We start from the raw sequence: 16,509 nt of genomic DNA, 5'->3' as shown, positions 1-16,509 counted from the left end.
CTGTTCAGATGACAAAGATTATATTTTGATGAATGATTGACATTATTCAGAATTAGATATCACAAGGTTACAATAATATGTACATTATTAAATAGATCTTAGACCTGATGAGACTGGAGGACATAACCATCTCTAATTTTCACATGGATTTTCAAGGTGAGTCCACCAGGGTCATCAGTAATCTATTTATTAATGTATGCAGTTTGTTTTGTGAAGACTGGTGACAGATGCTTTTAAAAGCTATGTACACCTTTGGGGGCAATTTATTATTATTATTATTATTATTATTATTGCATTATACTCATTTTGAGCTAAAATTAATTTATTCAATTGGTCTTTATTACAAATTTTGAACCCCTGTCTTTGTGCAGGCTTGAGTTTGTCTAGTAGCAGGATCTGAATTTTCACTGTTCCATCAAGCAGCTCAGCTGATGGCTCCTTGTCACTAATCTATGACTTTATAGCTCAATTCTTATTTTACTGATAAAAATATGGCTTAAATAAGTGTTTATGACCTTTTAGTAATGTAGAGATAAGGTTTATTAGATGACCGGCACAAAGTGAAAGCAAAAAGTATTATTCACAAAGCTTGAAAAACAGTTAACCCTTTGTGACAGAACAGAACTTTATTTTTAAAAATGAATAAAATGCAAACATAAAAAACTTGCCCCCAAAAGGTGTACATAATCTTTAAGGAACCAGTAATGTACCTACCATGGAGGCACACCACATAATTGCTATGGGCCCTATTGGGAGAGGGGACAGGGATAAACGACGTCTCCTGTTCCCAACAAATATTCACTGCATTTTCTGGCACCCATCAGTAGGGGGGAGCTCAATGCAAATAAATTATATACAGCTTCCACTGATATCAATGAGAACTGTATAAATTCCTATGCACTGAGCTCTACCTAGTGGTTTTATAATACACTGTGTGAAGGAAACTGCCTATTTAGAGCTCTAGAGGAGATGTATCAATTGATTCATGTCAATTGCCTGGTGTAAATGCATTGAGAAATATGGGGGGCATTTATAAAACCTTTTACGTCACTATTGTGGCATAAAAAAGTTGCAAACTATGATGCATGGCATATTTGCACCATAATTTGTGACTGTTTGAGCTTTAGAAAAGTGGCAAGAAAAGGGGTGGGGTTTAGGGGAGGTGACGGGGCTTCCTTCACTATAACTAATGCCAGAAACTGGTGGCGTAGATTTGAGTTTTTGGCACATGGAGGGCCAGAGATGCTGCTAATTTATTAGTGGTATTTCAGTTTTAATTATAAAATATTTGATGTAGAAAATAAGATGTTGGGCAATTTTCTAACATACATCTATTTAATATTTTGCTCACAGACCTATATTATAATCATACAGTAGCCTGTCCCTACAGAAAAAAAATGGTACAGCCTGTAAAATGCATCCATAGGAGAGCTGGATAGGACTAAACATGGCGTTAGTCCTATGAGCCGTCGTGTGACCAGCTTTCTGTTAACTTCCCAGGTATCTAACAGGTGAATAGTAAAGTATTGGGGAGCAGAACATGCACAGTATATACAGTATTACCACCTGCAGCAGTATCCCATCATGTCTGTCAGTGTCTGTGTATAAACAGATGTATACAGGGACTGAACTGATGCATCCTGATGCATACTGTACGGAATGCTCTCCATTCAGAATGCAGTAGGATAAAACTGATCAGTTTTTTTCCGGTATTGAGCCCCTAGGACGGAACTCAATACCGGAAAAGAAAAATGCTAGTGTGAAAGTACCCTTAGAAAATTGTATTTTTCCTATTATATAAGCAAATAAAAGAAAAAAAGAAAAGAAAAACTGGAATTCCCCTTTAACTAGCAATAATAAATTAGGTGCATCTCACTCCAACACACAGGAGATCAAGACTGGCTTATGGGAACACCAGCCTTCATAAACCTCCCCCCTGGTGTTCAGAATAAGCACCATATTTATCAAGCACCTGTTCAAGTTTTATCCGATAGAAGCCGGATAGAATGGCTGAGGCAGAGGAGACTTTTAAAAGTAAACATTTCTTCTACTTAAGGCTCATGTACTGTACTCGAACGCGTGCCGAATGGGCCCATGATGCGGACCACAAAATTGCGGTCCGCAATGCACGGGCACTGACCGTAGGACCGCTGTTTGCGGGCTGCAATACGGGCCCACCCAGTCAATGGCATACATAGAGAAGTAAGGGCCCCAAAGTAAGGATCAAACCAGGCCCCCCACAGGACAGAAGGGTTTCTGCCTAAACCATTTTCAATGACCCTTGGGCCATTTTTCCACTGCCTTATTTGCTAAAAGATGTTTCTTTAGAGCAGGGGTACTCAGCTGGCGGACCGCGGTCCGAATTTGGCCTTGGAACACCAGCTCTCCTGACCCAATGAGAAGAGAGAAGCAGAAGAGAAAGGACCTGCCGTACAGCCAGTAAGGGGAAGAAGCAGGACAGGACCTGTGAAGTGTTCCAGCCAATCGATGTGCTGCACACAGGCAGCTTTACCCAAACTACCAATCACTGGTAGGGAGGGAGGAGTTGGCTCCGCCTACATAGTTTCTGCCCTAAGTGAGTCTGTGATGGCAGTCTGTGGATGTGCAGAGCAGGTTTCTTCAGCTCCTGCACTGGAGAAGTGGCTTCCACATGTAAGGAGGAGAGGTCTCCACCAGACCAGGGTTGCAGGGTAGAGGAGGGCTGTCCAGCACTGGGAGGAGTAGGAGAGGTCAGTAGCTCCACCAGGTCAGGGCTGCAGGGGAGAGAATGGCTGTCCAGCACTGCGAGGAGGAGGAGAGGTCAGTGTCTGCACCAGGTCAGGGCAGCAGGGGAGAGAATGGCTGTCCAGCACTGCGAGGAGGAGGAGAGGTCAGTGTCTGCACCAGGTCAGGGCTGCAGGGGAGAGAATGGCTGTCCAGCACTGCGAGGAGGAGGAGAGGTCAGTGTCTGCACCAGGTCAGGGCTGCAGGAGAGAAGATGGATGTCCAGACCTGGGAGGAGGAGGAGAGGTCAGTGTCTGCACCAGGTCAGGGCTGCAGGGGAGAGAATGGCTGTCCAGCACTGGGAGGAGGAAGAGAGGTCAGTGTCTGCACCAGGTCAGGGCTGCAGGGGAGAGAATGGCTGTCCAGCACTGGGAGGAGGAAGAGAGGTCAGTGTCTGCACCAGGTCAGGGCTGCAGGAGAGAAGATGGCTGTCCAGACCTGGGAGGAGGAGGAGAGGTCAGTGTCTGCACCAGGTCAGGGCTGCAGGGGAGAGGACTGCTGTCCAGCACTGCGAGGAGGAGGAGAGGTCAGTGTCTGCACCAGGTCAGGGCTGCAGGGGAGAGGACTGCTGTCCAGCACTGGGGGGAGGAGGCTTCCCTCTCTTGTAATACATTTGCACATGTGCTGCCAGCAATCATCTCTACTGTGTTATCTGTGGGCAGAACTGAGGACTGTGGATGATCTCCCTGTGTGTATTACCTGTATGAACCTGTCTGAGCTGTCATGGACATGCCCCTAAAACACAAGCACTAACCTCCCATAAAATTAGCCAGAGTGTCCCCATAGTCAGTGAGTGGTCAGATGTATGGCAGCATCAATAACAGCAGAGTGTCCCCACTGTTAGTGAGTGGTAAGTGGCCCTCCTAGTGGCATGCTAGAAATGTGAGGTACTAGAAATGTGAGGTAAATAGGACTATTAATTTAGTGGCCACCAATGAGTGCGCGTTACCCGCACCTCTTGGTGTTTGGTCTGGACCTCCACCTCACAGCAGATTTAATTAGAGGAGAAGTGAACAGAACTTGACAGGAGTCACCCATCCCACCAGCTAAGTTCTCCACTGCCCCGGTGACAATACAGGGGGTGACAGGGGGTGACAGCAACACAAATGACAAGAGGACATAAAGAGGGGGGGGGGGGGGGAGAGACACAAAACTACAGAAGGGACACACAGAGACAGAAGGGGCTGAGATTAAAAAAAGGGGCATCCCCACAGCACCTGTCTGCCTGTGTAAACACCAATCAGCCATAACACTGAAACCAAATGAAATAACATTGATTATCTCATGTCAATGACTCCTGTGTCAGTGGTGGGATCTACTAAGGTAAGAGCGAGACTGGGTTTACATGTCGCAGCAGTGCACCACATGGTCAATTACTGGTCAGCAAATCGTATGCGTTTGGTGCAGTGTTGCAAAGGGGCTGTTTTTACAGGTGTTTGCAAAGACCGCCTGGCCGAAAACCACATCGTAGAACACATGCAGTTTTGCCATGTGATAATTTGCAGCGTGGCGCAATGTAGCAATGTGTAAACCCAGCCTAAGGTGACTTTGACAGGGAGAATTGCGGTGTCTGGGTGACTGGATGAGAGCATCTCCAAAATGACTGGTCTTGTGGGGTGTTTGCAGTATGGTGGTCCTTACCGAAAGTAGTCCAAGGAGAACAATGGATAATGTATGTATATAATTCCCTACTGCATCGGTACAGACCGTACAGACACTTTAGTAAGGAGCAATTTAGTTAATTTATTAATCCACATTTAAGCACTAATTGTTCAGGTCAAAAAGAGGAACATTTAAGGTTCAAAGAGGGACAGAGGAACCTGGGTCAAAAAGAGGAACTGTCCCTCCAAAAGAGGGACACTTGGGAGGTGTGTGTCAGGTAACAAGTGCTTACTGACTGTCAGGGGTTATATGATTTACAGACTGTCACATGACTAATGCTATGGATGTTTCAGTGAGGCCATGGATACATTACACAGGACTGATACATGGGCTATACCATTCTACTGCATATAGGGGTCAACTGTCTTATACTGTATATGTCCGATATAAGTAAGGTAGGTATGCTGAATTTTAAATACATGTATATTAGAAAACTGTATTTTTCCTATTATATAAGCAAATAAAAGAAAAAATATATATAAAAACTGGAATTCCACTTTAACTAGCAATAATAAATTTGGTGCATCTCACTCCAACACACAGGAGATCAAGACTGGCTTATGGGAACCCCAGCCTTCATAAACCTCCCCCATGGTGTTCAGAATGAGCGCCATATTTATCAAGCACCTGTTCAAGTTTTATCTGATAGAAGCCGGATAGAATGGCTGAGGCAGAGGAGACTTTTAAAATAAAAAATGTATTCTACTTAAGGCTCATGTACTTGAAAAATTCTCTACTGCACCGGTGCCTTCTCAAACAGCTGATCGGTGGGGGCCCAGGTGCCAGACCCCTACCAATCAGATACTGATGACGTATACTGAGGATAGGTCATCAGTAGAGATGAGCGAAGTTCAAAATGCGTCATCACGAAGCTCAATTCTTTGTGAGTACCGGGCGCAATGATGGTAAATGGCTATTTTGCCCTCCCCTCCACCCTAAGGTCTTTGCAACCTCCAGCCCCCATTTACAATATATACTCATGTACACCACATTATATATATCCACTGAAAATTACAAATCAACATTATCGAAATAAATTAGCAGTGGTTCATTATGTCAGGAGGATTCTAGTTCTCTGATGCTTACTCTGCCGAATCTATCCAACTAACCCATTGCTTCTAAAATTTAGAGAGTGCATCTCTTCAGGTACACTCCCCTTTCAGCACTCCTGTCACCTCATCAATCTGGGGGGGTATAGGATGTAGCCAGTGTTTAGCCAGGGCTTTCTGGGCTTGATACAGAACCTTAGCAACAGCAAATTTCACCACTGTCTATTGGGAGGTCATCTATATAACCCAACAGCCCACGCAGGGGTTTATTAGGAATCCTAAGATCAAACACCATGAGAGGCAATTGATTATAGACCAGCATAAAATGCTAATCTATGATATTCCCTGCACTGCCAGAGGATGCGCTTCATTTATGATGAGGCGCACAACTCGTCACAAATTAGCAGCATCCTCTGACAGTCCGGGTGCCTAAACTGAAATGTACAGCAGCTCTGAGCTGCCATAGATTTGTCTTCCTTTACACCAGAAGACTGGCCCCACCCCTCCCTCGCCATACCCTCTTTTTGTAAAAATGGTGGGGGCTGTGTAGAAATGCCACCTCTGCCTAGATTTAGGCACATTGAGGTTAAAAAAGTTGTAAACGTGAGGTTTGCTGTGCGTGAAATCATATACTTTTTCCCAGAAATCTGTAAGTGTCGAGCATGCCTATGGCATATGCTCAATATCTGCACTCAGCATCTGTTCTAATACCCTTTTTACATAAAAGTAATAGGGTTCCATAAACCCTACATAGTACGCTAAGAGACCCACAATATGGCCGCACATGTGTCACCAGAAATTGGCCCCACATCTGCCTCCCATTTCTCCTTTAAACCACACAGAGGCTTCTCTAAACACCCCTCCAATAATTTCTGATAAGCTAATGAAATCAAACCACAAGAATTAGTGGCACTAGTAATAGCCAAGCCAGAAGCCATTAAAGGGGTAACACGATGCTGACTTTGAGCTGCACACCCCAGAGCTGCACATTTGTAAAAAGAAGAGTGCTGAAGGTTAAATTCTTACAGTACCTGGAATGTCTTAGGCTGGGTTTACAGCACGTTTTATGCCTCCGTTTGACATTTATGTTAGAAAAAAAAGATACAAAAACACAGCACACCTCGTTCTTGTATCCTGCAGAGTACGATAAAAAACGTATATGTTTTGGAACTCTGTGGTGAACAGATGGCACTGTATGGCATCAGTCGGAGGCCACCGTTTAATATATACCTTTTTTGTATACGTTAAACAGATGGGAAAAAACGTGAACCCAGCCTTACATGTCTCATTGTCATACAGATGATATACACATTTAACAACCACTGGAATCCAACGATAAAAGCCCACCAGTCCACTAAACTCCCATAAACAGACATTATCCCAGACAGGCATAGACTTCCTACACCCAGTGATACCCAAAACCTCTCTACACCTCGGGGAAACATTTCTCATTCTATCCGCTCCTAGGGAGTCTAATAAGTCCAAGTATGTTTCAGCAATTTGTGCTCCAGAAGATCTTCCTAAGCATCAGACCACACAGGCTAGCCTTCACTCCCTGCACACACTAGTGAGATTTGGGAGCCATCATCCTGTCTCCGGTGCACTGGTTGCCCTTCATTGGGCCATTTTTGGTAAGTTCTAACCACTGTATCTCTGTATACCTGGAACACACCATAAGACCTGCAATGAGAGTAGGGGTTCCTCAGGAAAAGAAACATTCTTCAGGGGTTCTATTATGAACTGAAGATTTTTGCGGGGGGGGGGGGGGGGGTTCTGAATTTTTTTCAATGATTGAAGTCAAAAGGACAAAAATTGCAACCAAACCTCACACATAGATCACACTATGGTAACAACTGTTTCTACAATTACTGCAAAATCTTTAATTCCACACAGTAGAAATGCTACTGTAGAAAAAATAACGGAAACACTCAGACTGCAAATATGGTTACTGTATATAAATCCTTCTAGGAGTACAACTTGGAGCTTGTACGGAGCTGCAGTACACGGTCACTACGATGCCTAACCACCTCCCGACCGCCTAACGCAGGGATGCGTCCTGCGGGCGGCCAGGTTATTCCTCCTGGACGCATACACGCGTCATCTCGCGAGACGCCAATGATCAGCGCTGGCAGGTTGGTGACTTTTAAAATAACGAACCACCAGCCATATAACACATTATATTTATAAATATAATGTGTTAAATGGCTTCTGTGCTCTCTGCTTTTCGTCGGTTGGTCCCAGAAGAGAGCACAGATCACAGTGAGTACACCAAGCACTACATATTTAGCCCCAGATCACCCGCCATCACCCCAATTAACCCCGTGATCACCCCTGTCAATCACTAGTGAAAGGGAAAAAAGTGATCAGTGTAAACTGTCACATTTTTTTTCCCACCAGTATTGACTGTTAGGTTTAGGTTAGTTTAGGCCCCTTTGGTAGGTAGTTAGCTTCAGTTAGCACCCAGCCCACTGCATTAGCGTATCGCTAATCAGCATTGGTACTTTATAGTATCTGTAAGTGATCAGAACTGATCACAGTCAGATCTATAATAGTATTAGTGTCACCTTAGCTCGCCCTCCACCCAAAACGCAGTGTTTGCCCGATCAGGCCTGATCGGTCGCCCACACGTGCGTTCACCCACGCCGCTGCAGTGACAAAAAAAATAAAAAAAAAATAAAAAATTTATCACTGCACAAGCGCTGCGGCGATAAAAAAAATCAGTTTTGATATTTTTTATCAATCGCAGCGGCTTCCTGTACTTCGCTAGCCTCCCATTTGTAAGACAGGCTTGCTTTTTTTCTTGGGTAGTCTCAGGGAATACCCCCTAAATTTAGTTGACCAAATGGCAAGTAAGGGGTATTCTTCTGAAGATACCTACAGGCTTCTGACCCAGTCGGATGAGGAATGGGAACACTCATCTGACAAATCCAGCGGGTCAGAATACAAACCTGTAGAAAGCAGTGGCAGTCTGACCCAAAGTTCGGACGATGAGGTTGAGGTCCCTGATACCACCAGGCGTACCCGGCCCCGTGTTGCTAGACCACAGGTTGCGCAGGATCCGCTTCAAGGGCAGCAGAGTGGGGCTGGCGCTGTCGGATTACGTGGTGAGGCATACACCAGCAGCGCAGCCCATCCTGGACCTAGTACCAGCACTGCCGTAGAACATGGTGAAGTGGTGAGCACCAGAAGGGCAGTTGAAGCTGGTACGGTGGCACGTGCAGTAGATCCCCCGTCGCAGCCACCGCACAGACAGGCACGTAGAGTCCCTGAGGTGCTGGCAAACCCTGATTGGAAGCCCCCATCTTCAGCCGCACCAGTAGTTCCCCCTTTCACCGCCCAGTCTGGAGTTCGGGTTGAGACAGCTCAGATCGGATCGGCACTGGGTTTTTTTGAGCTGTTCTTCACTGCGGAGCTCTTTGACTTAGTCGTGGCAGAAACAAACCGGTATGCCACTCAATTTATAGCCGCCAACCCGGGAAGCTTTTATGCCCAGTCTTTCGGGTGGAAACCCGTCCAAGTTTCCGAACTTAAGATTTTTCTGGGCCTTCTCCTCAACATGGGCCTGACAAAAAAGCATGAATTGCGGTCATATTGGTCCACGAACCCAATTCATCACATGCCCATGTTCTCTGCTGCCATGTCCAGGACACGATTTGAGACCATCCTGCGTTTCCTGCACTTTAGTGATAACAGCACCTCTCGTCCCAGAGGCCACCCAACTTTTGACTGGCTCCACAAAATTCGGCCCCTCATAGACCACCTTAACACCAAATTTGCAGATTTGTATACCCCTGAGCAAAACATCTGCATAGACGAGTCCCTGATACATTTTACCGGGCGCCTTGGCTTCAAACAATACATCCCAAGCAAGCGCGCCCGATATGGGGTCAAATTGTATAAGCTCTGTGAAAGGGCCACAGGCTATATGCACAAATTTAGTGTCTATGAGGGTAAAGATCAGACCCTGGAGCCGGTCGATTGCCCTGACTACCTGGGGAGCAGTGGGAAGACAGTCTGGGACTTGGTGTCACCCTTATTTGGCAAGGGGTACCACCTTTATGTGGACAATTTCTACACAAGTGTGCCCCTTCTCAGGCATTTGTTTCTAGAACGGATTGGCTGCTGTGGCACCGCGCGACCTAGTTGCCGGGGCTTCCCCCAACGGCTCGTTACCACCCGTCTTGCAAGGGGGGAGAGAGGGCTGCCTTGTTTAACGAAGAACTGCTCGCGGTGAAATGGAGAGACAAGCCATTTGTCTCCATTCACGCAGACACGACAATCCAAATTGAACGGGCAACCAGTGTCATTGAAAAGCCCCTCTCGGTCCACGACTATAATTTGCTCATGGGAGGGGTAGACTTCAATGACCAGATGTTGGCTCCTTATTTACTCTCCCGCAGGACCAGACGCTGGTATAAGAAGGTGTCTGTATACCTAATTCAATTGGCTATGTACAATAGTTATGTTCTCTACAGTAAGGCTGGGAGAACAGGATCCTTCCTCAAATTTCAGGAAGAGATCATCGAGAACCTCCTGTATCCAGGAGGTTCCGTGGCCCCAACCACCAGTGTAGTGAGCCGTCTACACGAGCGACATTTCCCCAATGTCGTTGCTGGTACCTCAAACCAAGCGTCACCCTGAAAAAGATGTCGTGTCTGTAGCAGGAGTGGAATAAGGCGTGACACCCGCTATTTCTGTCCTGAGTGGCCTGACCACCCTGCCCTATGCTTAGGGGAGTGTTTCCGGAAGTACCACACACAGGTACACTTAGTATAGGGATTGCGTGACACAGGACAGGCACACAGGGGTCTTAGGGCCCTTTCACACAGAGCTGCTGCAAACCTCTCCTTTCACCTGGAACAAAGTGCATAATGTACTTCGCCACATCTCTGGGCGATTTGCCCTTTGCACATTGTCCCATGGGGAAGGAGAGGTTTGTCCTCTAAAAGGTAAAAAAATAAAAAATAAATCACAGGTAAGCAAAAAAGTTAATGTTCCAAAAGTTCAATAAAGTTTATAAAAGTTAATGTTCTGTTTCAAATGTTATATAAAGATAATGTTAATAAATTTATTGCGTTGCTGCCTGTTTTTTTTTTTTACCTTCTAGGTGGACCAAGCGGTCAACAACCTGCTGCAGCACTGATGTGCATTCTGACAGAAGCATTGTGCTGCTGTCAGATTACACAAAAGTCGGTGTATGCGGCGCTGCAAGACGAGATTTCTCCTCTGCAGTAAAAAATATACGTTTGCCGAGGCTTATGAGCTGAGGGGCAGTGTTCATATGCTTTGGCAAACACTTTGTATATAAAAAAAATATATAAAAAAAAATTCCGGCAATGATTTATTCATCCACATCGATTGATGTGAATGGATAAATCTGGTTTGCCAGGGCATACGGGCTGAGTGGGTTTGGATGTTGGGCGGAGCTCCTATGTCCTGGCAGACGCCTTTCCCCTCTTTTTTTTTTTGCACATTTTTTGGCAGAGATTTTTTTATCCACATTGATCGATGCGAATGAAGACATCTGTGCCGTTCATTTTTTCTTTCAGCCCAGAGGCTGAACGGAAAAAAAATATCTCATTACCCGTATGCTCAATATAAGGAGAATAGCAGAAACTCCTAATGCTGGCCATACATGTAATGATTGCGGAGACCCTCAAATGCCAGGGCAGTACAAACACCCCACAAATGACCCCATTTTGGAAAGAAGACACCCCAAGGTATTCGCTAAGGGGCATATTGAGTCCATGAAAGATTTAACTTTTTGTCACAAGTTAGCGGAAAGGGAGACTTTGTGAGAAAAAAAAAAAACTATTTCCGCTAACTTGTGCCAAAAAAAAAAACTTCTATGAACTCGCCATGCCTTCTTTCCAAAATGGGGTCACATGTGGGGTATTTATACTGCCCTGGCATTTTAGGGGCCCTAAAGCGTGAGAAGAAGTCTGGAATCCAAATGCCTAAAAATGCCCTCCTAAAAGGTACTCATTGGAATTTGGGCCCCTTTGCGCACCTAGGATGCAAAAAAGTGTCACTCATGTGGTATCGCCGTACTCAGGAGAATTAGGGCAATGTGGTTTGGGGTGTATTTTTACATATACCCATACTGTGTGTGAGAAATATCTCTGTAAATCAACAACTTTGTATAAAAAAATGTAAAAAGTTGTCATTTACAGAGATATTTCTCACACACAATATAGGTATATGTAAAAATACACCCCAAAACACATTGCCCTACGTCTCCTGAGTACGGCGATACCACATGAGCGACACTTTTTTGCAGCCAAGATGCGCAAAGGGGCCCAAATTTCAATGAGTACCTTTAGGATTTCACAGGGCATTTTAACGCATTTGGATTCCAAACTACTTCTCACGCTTTAGGGCCCCTCAAATGCCAGGGCAGTATAAATAACCCAAAAATGACCCCATTTTACAAAGAAGACACCCCAAGGTATTCCGTGAGGGGCATGGCGAGTTCATAGAAGATTTTTTTTTTGGCACAAGTTAGCGGAAACAGATTTTAAATTTTTTTTTACAAAGTCTCATATTCCACTAACTTGTGACAAAAAATAAAATTTTACATGAACTCACCATACCCCAGTAGTTTGGAATCCAAATGCGTAAAAATGCCCTGTGAAATCATAAAGGTACTCATTGGAATTTGGGCCCCTTTGCGCATCTTAGCTGCAAAAAAGTGTCATCGCCGTACTCAGGAGAAGTAGGGCAATGTGTTTTGGGGTGTATTTTTACATATACCCATGCTGGGTGAGAGAAATATCTGTAAATTGACAACTTTGAATAAAAAAATGGGAAAGGTTGTCATTTACTGAGAAATTTTTCACACACAGTATGGATATATGTAAAAATACACCCCAAAACACATTGCCCTACTTCTTCTGAGTACGGCGATACCACATGTGTGACACTTTTTTGCAGCCTAGGTGCGCAAAGGGGCCCAAATTCCAATGAGTACTTTTAGGATTTCACAGGGCATTTTTACGCATTTGGATTCCAAACTACTTCTCACGCTTTAGGGCCCCTAAAATGCAAGGGCAGTATAAATACCCCACAAGTGACCCCATTTTAGAAAGAAGACACCCCAAGGTATTCCGTTAGGGGTATGGTGAGTTCATGTAAAATTTTATTTTTTGTCACAAGTTAGTGGAATATGAGACTTTGTAAGAAAAAAAATATATATCCATTTCCGCTAACTTGTGACAAAAAAGAAAAACTTCCATGAACTCACTATGCCCATCAGCGAATACCTTAGGGTGTCTACTTTCCGAAATGGGGTCATTTGTGGGGTGTTTCTACTGTCTGGGCATTGTAGAACCTCAGGAAACATGACAGGTGCTCAGAAAGTCAAAGTGCGTAAATTAATTTTTTTGCACCATAGTTTGTAAACGCTATAACTTTTACCCAAACCAATAAATATACACTTATTGCATTTTTTTTTTTATAAAAGACATGTAGAACAATAAATTTAGAGAAAAATGTATATAGAAATGTAGTTTTATTTGAAAAATGTTACAACAGCAAGTGAAAAATGTCATTTTTTTGCAAAAATTTCGGTCATTTTTGATTAATATCAAAAAAAGTAAAAATGTCAGCAGCAATTAAATACAACCAAATGAAAGCTCTATTAGTGAGAAGAAAAGGAGGTAAAATTCATTTGGGTGGTAAGTTGTATGACCGAGCAATAAACCGTGAAAGTAGTGTAGTGCAGAATTGTAAAAAGTGGTCTGGTCATTAAGGGTGTTTAAGCAAGGGGAACTGAGGTGGTTAAAATGGTTGTGCCAGGACTAGAGATGAATCAATTCTAAACAAATTAGGCTCAAGGCAAATTTTTGAATATACGTGTAACGGATCTCCTGGCACCCCGACCCGGTACCTCCGTCGATGGATGCTCCTAGTGCTTCCCGAGGTCTCCAAGCACTCCACTTGACACCGTAAGCACTGCAGACCCCACGAACCGCTGAAGCTTGGTTGAGGTCTCGCCGTCTCCTACCCACCCTGGACCTACGACAAGGCTCCAGGCTCTAGTGGGTGAACCTCTCCTAAATCCAGAGAGCAGGAACAGCTCTTACAAGAGCTAGTAGTTATAGCCAGGGGAATATACAGAGTATAGCAATCCCCATACACATGAGACGAGGCTCTATGATTAATGTAAAACAGGAACTCTTTAATGGGTTATTTTTCAGCCTTTTATGCAGGTCTCCTAGCAAGGGGCACTCCCCCTGCGGTCCTTGTAGAAGACTGTGACAGCTGATATTTTAGCCAATCAGATGCATTTACAGTATTGAAACCTTCCCAGCAATTGTACACAAAACCCCCTTCCCTCTGTCTGTAACGCAATCAACAAAATACAATAGTCATTGTCTTTGACGCAATCAACAAAAAACAATTACCAAAACACATTGGGCTCTGCCTGTGATACAATTACCAAACATAATGGACTAACTTAATCACTCACAGACAGAAAACACTCATTTTTCCCAAAACACAGATAACACCTCAACTCCCCATCCCCATAATGTATACATCCATGGATAGCTCTGATCTGGGTGAACAACATATCCAAGAATCACCCAAATCCGAACAGGGGTTCCCGAATTCCATGGAAGTCACATTTGGCCGACCGCAAGCATGGCTTTCCTGCCCAAAACAGTTCCACAGATTTAGGCTGTGCAGCCGGTCTGTCTTCTCCTTCAAAGTTAGGATATGGGCCATAATCCTGAGGCAAGAGGCTGGCAAACAGGCCCCTCTAAAACCCAGTGGCGAGGTTAGTTTCGCCACAATACGGATTTTGGGGAATTTGATTTAGACAAATTTTAAGTAGAGAGAGGGGAAAAAATGTATAACATTTTTAAAAGTGAGCAACTAGAGAGAAAACTATGACTCTTCGGAGACCTCAGAGCATCATACACCAATTTTCAGGCCAATTGGAGCACTTTTGATTCGGTTGACTTGAAGCGATTGGCTCATCTCTAACAAAGACATCAGCCTATCCCTGGTAACTTTCATGCAAAACTTTTAACGCTAGCTCTAAATATACAAAAGCAAATATGTCAGACTTTGCTATACTTTGAGTTGTATGTACTCACATGCAGCAGCTGCTTGAAGTCCTCGGGCTGTGAAGGTGTGACTGCCCTTTGCTTGCTTCAACCTCTTTTCCATGATGTGTACACGCCTCTTACACAGGAGTGTGTTTTCACCAACACAGATATCATTCACTTTGTTTTAGAGCGCCACTGAGAAAGGGGAATTCATTTCTATAGAGACCGCAGTCACCATAGACTCATACACTAACCTCGCAGGAACAGTACTAGCAGTACATTAGAGTCAGGTGTTACAGAATCACCACGCACATTTTTTTCAAAATTGCATTCCAAGAGCTATAACTTTTTTGTTTTTTCATCAATATACCTTTATGAGGCCTTATCTTTTGCAGGACAAGTTATAGTTTTTAATGCAGCATTTTGGGTACATACCGGTACATTTGCAAGAAAAAGTATATGAACCCTTTGGAATGATATGGATTTCTGCACAAATTGGTCATAAAATGTGATCTGATCTTCATCTAAGTCACAACAATAGACAATCACAGTCTGCTTAACCCCTTAAGGACTCAGCCCTATTTCACCTTAAAGGGGTTCTGCACTTTCATTTAACTGATGATCTATCCTCTGGATAGATCATCAGCTTCTGATCGGCGGAGGTCCGACACCTGGGACCCCCGCCGATCTGCTGTGTCAGAAGGCAGCGGCGCTTCAGTAGCGCCGCGACCTTCTCACTGTTTACCGCCGGGCCACCGGCCCACTGACGTCACGACTAGAATCAACTAGCGTGGGCGTGGCTAAGCTCCATTCAAGTGAACAGAGCTTAGCCGCGCCCACCTTAGTTGATACTAGTCGTGACGTCAGTGGGCCGGCGGTAAACAGTGAGAAGGCCGCGGCGCTGCTGGAGCACCGCTGCCTTCTCACTGTTTACCGCCGAGCCGCCGGCCCACTGACGTCACGACTAGTATCAACTAGGGTGGGCGCGGCTAAGCTCTGTTCACTTGAATGAAGCTTAGCCACGCCCACGCTAGTTGATACTAGTCGTGACGTCAGTGGGCCGGTGGCCCGGCGGTAAACAGTGAGGTCGCGGCGCTGCTGGAGCGCCGCTGCCTTCTGACACAGCAGATCGGCGGGGGTCCCGGGTGTCGGATCCCCGCCGATCAGAAGCTGATGATCTATCCAGAGGATAGATCATCAGTTAAATGAAAGTGCAGAACCCCTTTAAGGACTTGGCCATTTTTTGAAAATCTGACCAGTGCTGATAACTTTAAAACGCTTTGACTTATCCAGGACATTCTGAGATTGTTTTTTCGTCACATATTGTACTTCATGACACTGGTAAAATGAAGTAAAAAAAATTCATTTTTATTTATAAAAAAATACCAAATTTACCAAAAATGTGTAAAAAATTGCAAATTTCTAAGTCTCAATTTCTCTACTTCTATAATACATAGTAATACCTCCAAAAATAATTATTACTTTACATTCCCCATATGTCTACTTCATGTTTGGATCATTTTGGTAATGATATTTAATTTTTTGGGGATGTTACAAGGCTTAGAAGTTTAGAAGCAAATCTTAAAATTTTTAAGAAATTTTCAAAAACCCAATTTTTAGGGACCAGTTCAGGTCTGAAGTCACTTTGCGAGGCTTACATAATAGAAACCACCCAAAAATGACCCCATTCTAGAAACTACACCCCTCAAGGTATTCAAAACTGATTTTACAAACATCGTTAACCCTTTAGAGTTATTGGCAAATGGAGATGAAATTTCAGAATTTAAATTTTTGGGCAAATTTTCCATTTTAATCCATTTTTCCCAGTAACAAAGCAAGGGTTAACAGCCAAACAAAACTCAATATTTATGGCCCTGATTCTGTAGTTTACAGAAACACCCCATATGTGGTCGTAAACCGCTGTACGGGCACACGGCAGGGCGCAGAAGGAAAGGAATGCTATACGGTTTTTGGAAGGCAGA

The 16,509-nt window shown here is 44.2% G+C and overlaps 1 protein-coding gene across 1 annotated transcript in view; it reads right to left on the bottom strand.

Annotated features, from left to right (window-relative positions):
• Positions 1–14,611, bottom strand: part of LOC120996276 (stomatin-like) — a 71,878-nt gene extending 57,267 nt beyond the window's left edge. Inside the window, exon 1 of the mRNA XM_040426091.1 lies at positions 14,576–14,611. The gene's annotated coding sequence lies outside the window, so the exon portion shown is untranslated. The remainder of the gene's footprint in view (positions 1–14,575) is intronic.
• Between the last annotated feature and the right edge of the window lie 1,898 nt (positions 14,612–16,509).

This window comes from Bufo bufo, chromosome 3 (genome assembly GCF_905171765.1).
Source record: "Bufo bufo chromosome 3, aBufBuf1.1, whole genome shotgun sequence".
Lineage (NCBI taxonomy): Eukaryota > Metazoa > Chordata > Amphibia > Anura > Bufonidae > Bufo > Bufo bufo.
This window is presented reverse-complemented; position numbering and strand designations above follow the sequence as displayed.